The 11,808-nt window shown below is 39.0% G+C and overlaps 1 long non-coding RNA gene across 10 annotated transcripts; it reads right to left on the bottom strand.

Annotated features, from left to right (window-relative positions):
* Positions 1-993: 993 nt before the first annotated feature.
* On the bottom strand, positions 994-11,058 carry LOC147317003 (uncharacterized). 10 transcript variants are annotated; one of them, XR_015131777.1, is made up of 11 exons: positions 10,975-11,058; positions 10,704-10,769; positions 9,326-9,486; positions 8,628-8,789; positions 8,267-8,375; positions 8,042-8,161; positions 7,738-7,899; positions 3,749-3,862; positions 2,865-3,022; positions 2,380-2,437; positions 1,007-1,426 (listed from the first exon to the last, which is right to left on the bottom strand). It is a non-coding gene; the product is annotated as an uncharacterized LOC147317003 (long non-coding RNA). The 10 variants fall into 10 exon arrangements; XR_015131776.1 differs by having other exon boundaries at positions 1,011-1,426; positions 10,704-11,056; XR_015131774.1 differs by having other exon boundaries at positions 1,023-1,426; positions 9,326-10,769.
* Positions 11,059-11,808: the final 750 nt, after the last annotated feature.

The raw sequence follows: 11,808 nt of genomic DNA on the forward strand, positions 1-11,808 counted from the left end.
AGTTGTACAAAAACGCTTTCTTTCGCCAAGACAATGCGTTTCTCACTGTTACATGCATTTGAATGGGGAACTCGACCGAAACAAAGTATAGGTTTTCATTATGTGTATAACTTGAAAATCTTAGCTCAAACAGATGCAAATCCTGTTTTCCCAGCACGGGGACCTTGAGTTCTATAAGATAAAGCCATAAACATGTTTGTCTGAGTCTTCTATCAAAAGTTACAGCTATTTATATGAAGTTGTACAAAAATGCTTTATTTTGTCAAGACAGTGGGTTTTAGAGTCTTCATCATTAAATCTCTGGTTGCTTCATTTTTCTATCCTATATCAGATATTTTAAAGGTTAGCTTAGGTAAAGTTCCATTCTCATTGTGAGGCAAAGTGCTTTATGTATGTGTGTGCGGGTGTCATGAACGGCTATAAAAGGCCTATAATTAAAGAACAAAGCGGGGTTTGAGTTTGAGTTGCGGCAGACTGTCACTACTTGTAAATGGAACGCAGCCTTCCTACGGCGGACAGCTAATAACAGGAATCGGACGCGGTCCAGCCAAGTCCACAGCAACCACCATAGCAACCGCCTAGCATGACCTTAAAAACATATTCTGTCTTCATAACTATCAAAATCGTGAAATGATTTGCAAAGTGTGAAAGTGTTACAGCTGCAGAGAGCTATGGCGGTATCTATGGAAGCTGTTTACATAGCTAATAATATACGATGTAACCATGGAGACAGTCAGTCACCTTTTCTACAGTGAATAAGGTGATTGAGTGCACAGCGTCCACACTCTGCAGGGGGTAAAGACATTACTTCAATATTGTTTTATATTGATATATATTTGCCTTCTGTTGACCATCACCTCAGGTTCACCATTATAGTTTCAGCATACAAATGCACACTGTCTAAACACATTCAAAAACTCATGTCTCAGAGATAAGCACAGCTGTTCATGTTTGTCATTAGAGTTTTATTTGTAAGAAAATTATGAACTTCATATTGTGCATTAAATAAAAGAACATTTCACAACTCTGAGTCAACAGAAACAGGTAACAGAAATGTCTCTAATGTGTACAGTGTAGTGTAAGCATTAAAAGATCATAAAGGAAAAACTAACATTTATGTGAAACTAATTGTAATAAAAAATGAGCAGGTGCTTTATAGATTTAAAAGAAAGAATCTGAAAACAACACTTTTTTGGTCTAAGTGATCAAAGTAGAAAACAGAACTGATGTTCAAGAACAAACCGTAGCTGCACTAATATTACACATCTCGATCGTTGTACTGAACAGACATGTTGCTTTTAAAACCACATGCAGTGTGTGACCATGACTGTTCACTGAGACCATGAACGGCACTTCGCTGAAGCATTCTTCGTCTTCTTCTTGCCATTAAATTGGAAGCAGAAGCAGCACGAGCTGATTTGATCTACTGAAAGGAAAAAGCAGAACATCTGAGTTGAAACCAGTCAGCTGAAATCATTAAGACAGGAACAAATTCAATGCAGTGTCTCAAGTGGCTTAGCCTGTTACAACTGTTGATACAAGCTAAATACGGTTAACACACAGTGTCAGGGAGCTCCAGTGTGGGAACTAGTGGCTTTAGGTTTGTAGTCATTTAACTTTCATCCATTCATTCATTTAATTCAGGAGGAAGAAATGCCAGGTTGGTGCAGGCTGGTTACATGCATTTGGTCCCATGCTGTCTTTAATTAAATGACTTGGTTCATTTTATGGCTGGGCTGTATGTGGGGTTATATCATGTTATTTGGGCAGGAGTACCTGTCCCCTGTTAGACTTAGAAAGTTTCTCCATAAGTAGAGTTTCTAACTCTTCTAGCACATCTGTGGCTGACAGCTTTTTGGTGGCTCTTTTTACCCCACACTGGTTGTGAGTGTGTAAATAGCCCCACTAGTTATTTTGGGTTGCAGTTAACTAGGGAGGAAGGGGTGGGTATGCCATGATTAGGTGAATAACAATTATATGTGATACATAAATTTCACAATGCATGCATATATCTCTATCAATTAAACCTGGCCTGAGGGCTGCCATTTTTTACATTCAGTTATTTCTCTTAGAAATGTTGGAACTAAATAATGAATGTGTTACAGTTAAAGTGAAACACTGGTCAGTGTAAATGGCTCATTGGGACACAGAAACCTTTAAATTAAACCTGATATCTAGTGTCAAACAATATCAAAGCTGTAAAAGATGTTTACATTCAGAATTTATAAAACTATGATTGTAAATAAATTCAAACAAGTGAGCTTTTCTCTTTGTGCTGAATATCAACACTGTGGTTTCTTAGACTGTAAGCTTTACTTTAGTGCAACCAGTTGCAGAAGCTGCCACTCCAAATGTCTTTTGATAACAAGAAAAAAATACCTTTTCAGTACACGGCCTGAAGTTCTTCTCCGAAATCTTCTGCAATCGGCTTTGTCTGCTGGTTTGAAGACAATAAACCATAAAAAAGATGATTTAGTCACTTTGTCTGCGTCATGCAGCTCGAATGTGTCGTGTAACGATGTTGAATAGCCGTCGTTATCCCTCTGCTGCGTCAGTAGGATTGTACTGTACAGCATCTCATTGATATGTGAGGAATGCTAATGTAACACGATAACAGACTTACATCATTAAAATATAAAGTGCAGGAGATATTTAGATATTTTTTATATCTATATTACATTTTATAGCTGACGGATATTACTAAATAGATAGAATTTACTAAATAGCTGGATGAACATGAAAAATATGTCTATAATAACAAATGACCATGAGAGCCAGTAGAATTAATTCAGCTGGACACTCGAAAGACGTCCTTAAATGCTCTTTAAGTGGCAGAACAGATGAACAAACAGTTAATCGCTTACTTGAGATGAAATCTGCTCAGCTACTTTGAAAACAGCTTCTAACTGGTTCCTCCTTTAACAGGATGACTGCTCAGGGGTAAGGCCATCATGTAGTCCAGCAATCTTTATGGTTCTGCTTTGATTCACCAGGAACTATTAGGGAAACCTTCCAGCGCCTCCTGTGAAAGACACAGGCATAACCACACAAACATTTATTAACATGTTCCACAGTGTTCCAGTTTGATTTTCTTATCCTGTGGACAACAACGTACATGGATGCAGGTTTATTGTTAACTTTTGTAAGGTTTATTTAATGAACATATCCAGCTGCAGCTCCACTGTGATCCTGAACTGGATAAGCACTTAAGAAAATGTGTCAATAAATGGACAAACATCAACTTACTATATTTATCCAAACAGACGGGACCAATAATGCTTCGCTGAGTTAGAGACTTTAACAGACTCTTCTATGTAAGAATGTCTCGTGCTGATATACCTGCAAACTTGACAACAAAGGTTTTTCAGACTACATGTAGCTGTCCTCTATGTCAGCTAACACATTTACATTTATGTCACACTTATTTCTGCTTTCCCATTTTATAATTATTACTTACATTTTGATTAGATACCTTGAGTTTGTAAATGATCAGATTACATAATTGGAATACAATGTATCCAATTCAGGGTTGCGGGAGGATGAAGCCTATCCCAGCTGATACAGGACAAAGACAGGCTGCCAGTTTATTGCAGGGCTAATACAATATGTGTAACAGAAAATCCACTTAAATGTTTGAGATTTCTTATAATAATCATAATTATGACTATTATTTAAAGGTTTCTTCATAAATACATTTTGATTTTTTATAACCCCTAAAATATAAACCTGAGCTGTTTCAGATTCTGACCTCTGACCTCAGTGACCTGGCTGTGTCCTCACTGCAGCTCCCTCTTGGAAGTACGTCTGCTTCTTGTCTTCCCCCAGTGTTGACCGCCTGATATCAAGATATCACGTACTGTAACTGAGGAACAAAAAAGGACAAACACTTGCCTTCATTTAAAAGTACATTCATACAGAGATAATCTATGGAAACACACTAGTTCACAGTTTGGGAGGAACCAGTTCCTGTGAAACATTTCTGTATATGAACATCATGTGGAGAATGAATGAAATGAGTTCTTCAGGTGACTCAGCAGTCCCACACTGACAAATGAAATCTAGTTAAACTATTAAGCATATTTGCTCTTCTGAAATCTGTGTTAAACAACAACAAACATAAATTAGTAACAAAAACTACAGCTGAGTATAGGCTTTACAAACCACCAGCAGCCATAATGCTAAATTTTAATCTTCAAATGTTTCTGAGCTGTCTTCAACCTGCTTTTAGCACATTAAAGTCTCAATAAATAAAGTCAATGCAGACTCAATCCTAAATGTTCAGCACACAGAGACACAGAGGTACTGTTTAAAGTTTAGTGTTAACTTGAGTCACTGATCATTCACAGTATTACAGAGTCTGGCAGTCTTTGCATGATGTCCACGTCACTGTAAGTTTCTAGCTGACTCTCAGGTGTGCCAGCAGGAAAGAGTAATAATAACCTGCATCCTGAGGTTTGTCATGCAGGATTAAAGGAGCCAAGCTTTGTTCACACAGCTAGGATTGTATTTTACACTGACCCTGGGTCAGTATCAACTTCAAGAAGACAGCTGTAACTGTTGATAGAAGAATCACACACACATATTTATGGCTTTGCCTTATAGAATTCAGCATCTCAGTGCTCAGGAAATAGGTTTTGCAGCTGTTTGAGCTAAGATTTTCAAGTTATTCACAAATTAAAACCTATACTTTGTGTCGGGCAAGAACTAAATTCAAATGCATGTAACAGTGAGAAACGCACTGTCTTGGCGAAGTAAAGCGTTTCTCATCAACTTCATAGAGCTTGCTGTAACTTTTGATAGAAGACTCAGACAAACATATTCATGGCTTTATCTTATAGACTTCAATATCCCCCCAATGTGTGTGTGAGTCTTCTCTCAAAATTTACAGCTGTCTTTATGAAGTTTATGGAAAAACGCTTTATTTCACCACGTTAGTGCGTTTCTCGCTATTACATGCATTTGAATGGAGTTCTCGCCCGACACAAAGTATAGGTTTTCAATTTGTGAATAACTTGAAAATCTTAGCTCAAACAGCTGCAAAACCTATTTCCTCAGCACGGAGATGCTGAATTCTATAAGGCAAAGCCATAAATATGTGTGTGTGAGTCCTCTATCAAAAGTTACAGCTGTCTTCATGAAGTTGATACTGACCCAGGGTCAGTGTAAAATACAAGTTATTCACATAATGAAAACTTATACTTTGTTTCGTGCAAGAACTCCATTCAAATGCATGTAATAGTCAGAAACGCACTGTCTCGGCGAAATGAAGCCTTTTTGTACAACTTCATGAAGTTAGCTGTAACTTTTGATAAAAGGCTCAAAGCAGAGGGATAACGACGGCTATTCAACATCGTTACACGACACATTCGAGCTGCATGACGCAGACAAAGTGACTAAATCATCTTTTTTGTGGTTTATTGTCTTCAAACCAGCAGACAAAGCCGATTGCAGAAGATTTCGGAGAAGAACTTCAGGCCGTGTACTGAAAAGGTATTTTTTTCTTGTTATCAAAAGACATTTGGAGTGGCAGCTTCTGCAACTGGTTGCACTAAAGTAAAGCTTACAGTCTAAGAAACCACAGTGTTGATATTCAGCACAAAGAGAAAAGCTCACTTGTTTGAATTTATTTACAATCATAGTTTTATAAATTCTGAATGTAAACATCTTTTACAGCTTTGATATTGTTTGACACTAGATATCAGGTTTAATTTAAAGGTTTCTGTGTCCCAATGAGCCATTTACACTGACCAGTGTTTCACTTTAACTGTAACACATTCATTATTTAGTTCCAACATTTCTAAGAGAAATAACTGAATGTAAAAAATGGCAGCCCTCAGGCCAGGTTTAATTGATAGAGATATATGCATGCATTGTGAAATTTATGTATCACATATAATTGTTATTCACCTAATCATGGCATACCCACCCCTTCCTCCCTAGTTAACTGCAACCCAAAATAACTAGTGGGGCTATTTACACACTCACAACCAGTGTGGGGTAAAAAGAGCCACCAAAAAGCTGTCAGCCACAGATGTGCTAGAAGAGTTAGAAACTCTACTTATGGAGAAACTTTCTAAGTCTAACAGGGGACAGGTACTCCTGCCCAAATAACATGATATAACCCCACATACAGCCCAGCCATAAAATGAACCAAGTCATTTAATTAAAGACAGCATGGGACCAAATGCATGAAACCAGCCTGCACCAACCTGGCATTTCTTCCTCCTGAATTAAATGAATGAATGGATGAAAGTTAAATGACTACAAACCTAAAGCCACTAGTTCCCACACTGGAGCTCCCTGACACTGTGTGTTAACCGTATTTAGCTTGTATCAACAGTTGTAACAGGCTAAGCCACTTGAGACACTGCATTGAATTTGTTCCTGTCTTAATGATTTCAGCTGACTGGTTTCAACTCAGATGTTCTGCTTTTTCCTTTCAGTAGATCAAATCAGCTCGTGCTACTTCTGCTTCCAATTTAATGGCAAGAAGAAGAAGAAGAATGCTTCAGCGAAGTGGCGTTCATGGTCTCAGTGAACAGTCATGGTCACACACTGCATGTGGTTTTAAAAGCAACATGTCTGTTCAGTACAACGATCAAGATGTGTAATATTAGTGCAGCTACGGTTTGTTCTTGAACATCAGTTCTGTTTTCTACTTTGATCACTTAGACCAAAAAAGTGTTGTTTTCAGATTCTTTCTTTTAAATCTATAAAGCACCTGCTCATTTTTTATTACAATTAGTTTCACATAAATGTTAGTTTTTCCTTTATGATCTTTTAATGCTTACACTACACTGTACACATTAGAGACATTTCTGTTACCTGTTTCTGTTGACTCAGAGTTGTGAAATGTTCTTTTATTTAATGCACAATATGAAGTTCATAATTTTCTTACAAATAAAACTCTAATGACAAACATGAACAGCTGTGCTTATTTCTGAGACATGAGTTTTTGAATGTGTTTAGACAGTGTGCATCTGTAATCTGAAACTGTAATGGTGAACCTGAGGTGATGGTCAACAGAAGACTAATATATATCAATATAAAATAATATTGAAGTAATGTCTTTACCCCCTGCAGAGTGTGGACGCTGTGCACTCAATCACCTTATTCACTGTAGTAAACATGCACCGCTAGCTCAAGTGACTAACTGTCTCCATGGTTACATCGTATATTATTAGCTATGTAAACAGCTTCCATAGATACCGCCATAGCTCTCTGCAGCTGTAACACTTTCACACTTTGCAAATCATTTCACGATTTTGATAGTTATGAAGACAGAATATGTTTTTAAGGTCATGCTAGGCGGTTGCTATGGTGGTTGCTGTGGACTTGGCTGGACCGCGTCCGATTCCTGTTATTAGCTGTCCGCCGTAGGAAGGCTGCGTTCCATTTACAAGTAGTGACAGTCTGCCGCAACTCGAACTCAAACCCCACTTTGTTCTTTAATTATAGGCCTTTTATAGCCGTTCATGACACGCACACACACACATAAAGCATTTTGCCTCACCATGAGAATGGAACTTTACCTAAGCTAACCTTTAAAATATCTGATATAGGATAGAAAAATGAAGCAACCAGAGATTTAATGATGAAGACTCTGGGTTCTGTAGTGACCTGAATGACTCTTTGCATACAATTTATTGAAGAGGACTTTAGAATGCACTTTACATTTAGACTGTTGCTGTTTAATTTTTTACATTGTTGCGGTGTTATGTCATGAATAAAGTTCACCTGCTGGGGGTTTGATGGATCAGATCATCATAATCAATGGGTCCTGAGGTGGGCGGGACTGTCTCTGGTGATGTCACCATGAAGGAACAGCATCTGGCACGTGTTGCTGAAACATCCCAGTACACTGGTGTAGTTTCCTCTCCAGCTGTTTGACATTTGACACTTCAACATTAAGGGGAAGAAGAAGAAACAGTGTTAGGTCAGGTGACCACATGATTTCTAAAGTAACTGACAGGAAGTAACCAGGCCGTTAGAAATGGATGGCATGTGTTTAGAGTTACTGGAGTTGGGTAACTCTACTTACCAAAAGCAGAAGCACACAGATGAAGGATCAGATGCTGAATGTTGCAGGAACATGCTCGTGCGATGGTCATTCAGTGCTGCTCCGGCAGGTTAGACAGTCCAAGACTGATATACTGCCCATCTGAGAGTTTGAAAACACACATGCAAAGATTTATTTTGTATTACAGTCAAAGTTGGATGTTCATTTTTGTCCTTTAAAAATGTTTGTGTATTTGAAAGCGCTAACATTTAAGGATGACTTGGATCGTCTCCTTTAAAGTGGAGACAAGTGTATCCACTGATCCACGTCACTTTACCTGGATGATGACTCCTCTCCCCCTCACTCAGAAACGCTCCTAATATAACCAAGCAAATAAATAATATTGAAGATTTACTTACATCATTACAAAAACAGGAAAAACATCTCCCTTTGATTCTATTTCTCCATTCCTGCTGAACATCAGGCAACAAATATCTCAATAAATCACAGTAAAATGTAAAGCACATGTTTTCTCTGCTTTGTCTAACCTCTGCAGAGCCTCTGTCAAGAAAAACATATCTGTAAGCATAAAACAAATATACATTTCATAACACGTCACTGGACAAACCTCGGTCAGTTGATTTCCTCTGTGCAGTGCAGACGAACATCAGTCAGCAAGTCAAGGTGGTGAGATGGACTGGTGTCCTTTGTGACTCTGCTGGTTCTTCTGAGGAAATACCACCGTCTCTCCACACCGTCACCATCTGTGAGCACAAACTGCTGCTCTGCTCTGCCAGCATGTAGGAAATCACATATCACACACACAGGGGTGAAGAAACATTAGAACTCAACTTTGGATACTTTAGATCTAAACAGATCAAAGTAGCTCTTAGCTTCAACAATCAGTGAACAGACAAACAATGATACCATACTGATTCTGTATGAATACAATATGGTATTTTCAATACAGGTGTCAAATTAATTTACTAAAACTAATACAGATATATGTTTTTTTTTTTGATAAATTCGTTTGCTAAATTATAAGAATATATATTTTTTCATTTAACAATTGCAACTGAAAGAAATTAAATATTGAACAAAAATATATTGTCACATTCTGAGCATGCTCAGCATGCTGACAGACTTGAAGTTGCTACAGATTTTAAGAAGTGATAATTATAGGGAAAAAACTTCTCTTTTTCATCCGTTTAATCAAACATTTGATGCCTTAGATGTCTCAGTCCTATAGCATTCTGCAACTACAACTAAGCTGAAGCTTGGATTTGGCTGCAGGTGCCCTGTACACCCTTCTCAACATGTGGGTACCATTTAATCACACTTCTTCCTGAGCTTTGCTTCGTCACAAGACCAAAGGTGGCATCCCGTGTCACGGTCATATCATCATCCAGAAGAAACATTTGAAGAAACATCATGGAGAAGAAACATTTACGCGCCTCCCGGTTTTGTTTTCTGATCCTGCAAAAAGACTGAGGACAACAAAGCCCAGAGAACACGAGATACACAACATCCAACATTCAGACTCAACAGCCTCCATAAATGAAGAGCACCAGGTTGGTTCAGTTATAGTAGATGTCATGGAATTTTTTTAATAAAGTCTGCAACACAGAAAGAGCTGTGATCATGCTATTTATTACTGTGCACAGGAGAGCAAACACACATCAAACATCACAGTTCAGTCATGTCAGCTCTGCCACTTCACGTGTCTCGCTATGAAACCTAACGGATCAATGGTTATGCTGTTTTGTGCCCTTGACGTTATCAGCACCTGTAAAGGGAGTTGTTTTCTCAAACTGCTGAAGTAAGTTCATCTAGTTTTAGAAACTTTCATTGAACAGTCTATAACAGTGTCACAACTAAGCATATGCATAAGCACTTAAATGCTTTAAATGAGAATAACATAAAATTTCTATTACAGGAGCTAGAGCCTGTCCCAGTAGTCATAGGTAGAGCACACCTGGACAGGTCACCAGTCTGTCAGAGGACTAACACAGATGCAGCCTGACTCAATCCTAAATGTTCAGCACACAGAGACACAGAGGTACCGTTTAAAGTTTAGTGTTAACTTGAGTCACTGATCATTTGCAGTATTACAGAGTCTGGCAGTCTTTGCATGATGTCCACGTCACTGTAAGTTTCTAGCTGACTCTCAGGTGTGACAGGTGTGCCAGCAGGAAAGAGTAATAATAGCCTGCATCCTGAGGTTTTTCATGCAGGATTAAAGGAGCCAGGCTTTGTTCACACAGCTAGGATTGTATTTTACACTGACCCTGGGTCAGTATAAGTATCATACAGTTTAAACGAAGCACTGAAACTTGCACATATTTATTACAGATGCACTGAAGCTAATCGAGATATTTGCTGTCAGTCTGTGGCTGCGATTAAACACTTTACTGGAAACTTTATTAACTAGTAACTTCGTCAGTCATGACAGAAGCTAATATTTCTGTGCTAACATCGTTTAAACAGTAACAGCTTTACTCCAATATAAGCTAACGTTTACACCGTAACTTTAAGCTAGCACCATAAAGACGGTAAAACACGTAATAACATCTACAAATGCATCTTAAAGCTGTTATATTAGCACTCGGTGTATTACTAACATAACCACATTAACATTATTGACACTCGCTGGTCTGACTTTTAATAGTCATTCTATAAATGCTGTCCGTTTAAACGGTCTTACCTGTACACACATTGCAGCCAGAGTGGATTCTGGAGTCTTCCCACGCTCCTGTTAGTGATCCTCCATCTGGATGGATGATAACAACCTTCTGAACAATCTAGCAGGAGATGGTCCATATCTAGGGGATATGGACTGATAACAGCCGAAGCGGGTGAATAAAGTCACCCAGTCGCTAGCTGTGCGATTACCCAGCATACACCAGCACAATATTAGGCACAGCACCACCATAGACATTTTCAGTGGTTTTGAATGCAGGACATGGTTATCTTACCTTGTAAAATGCATGACAATAAAACAGCTAACCACCATAAAATGGTATTGTGTATGTATGTATGTGCATGTGTGTGTGTGTGTGTGTGTGAGAGAGAGAGAGAGAGAGAGAGAAAGAGAGAGAGGGGGGGGGGGAGAGATCAAAGGCGTGCGCTTATGTTTTTTCTTGATCAAGAGTGTGCCTCCTCTCTCTTATTGGATGTATGGTATAGCATGTTTATTCAGGTGCACCTTTGAAGTCTATGAGAATACTTTGCAGCCTGGTCTGAGTGGTCATTTCTGCACAGACACAATGAAGCGTGCACTCAGTTTAGAGGAGGCTGTTGCTGCAGTTTTGCACTCTCCACAAGCAGTGGAGATACTTCTGACAGCGAAGAAGAATTTTTGCCAGGCACCGAGGAGCTTTGCAGCTCATGTGCGGAGGAGGAGAAGGAGGAAGAAGAGCAGGAGGAAGAGATGGACTGGAGGATGGCCAGTGGAGATCTAAAAATGGAGAAATCATGTGGCAACCCACCCACGAAGAGGTCCTGCCATTTTTTCCTCCCCCCATTTTAACCCCAGGACCAACCCATTATGCAATTCGTATAGGATCAGCAGCCCTGTGAGCACTTTCCATCTTTTTTTTGCAGAGGACATTATGCAGCTAATCCTGCATTTCACCAACCTGCAGGGGCAACAGGTCAGTAAAAGACTGGAAGGACATAGATGAGGAGTTGCAGGCTTACATGGGGCTTGTGATGCTGGCTGGCCTGTACAGGTCTCAACATGAAACGACAACAAGCCTGTGAAATGGGGAGACAGGGCTCTTCTGTTTCATGCTACCATGTCAAAAAAA

This window comes from Aulonocara sp. 'chitande type north' Nkhata Bay, linkage group LG12, assembly GCF_057382095.1.
Source record: "Aulonocara sp. 'chitande type north' Nkhata Bay isolate Kocher_YH1m ecotype deep benthic linkage group LG12, A_spYH_male_GT1.1, whole genome shotgun sequence".
Taxonomy (NCBI): domain Eukaryota; kingdom Metazoa; phylum Chordata; class Actinopteri; order Cichliformes; family Cichlidae; genus Aulonocara; species Aulonocara sp. 'chitande type north' Nkhata Bay.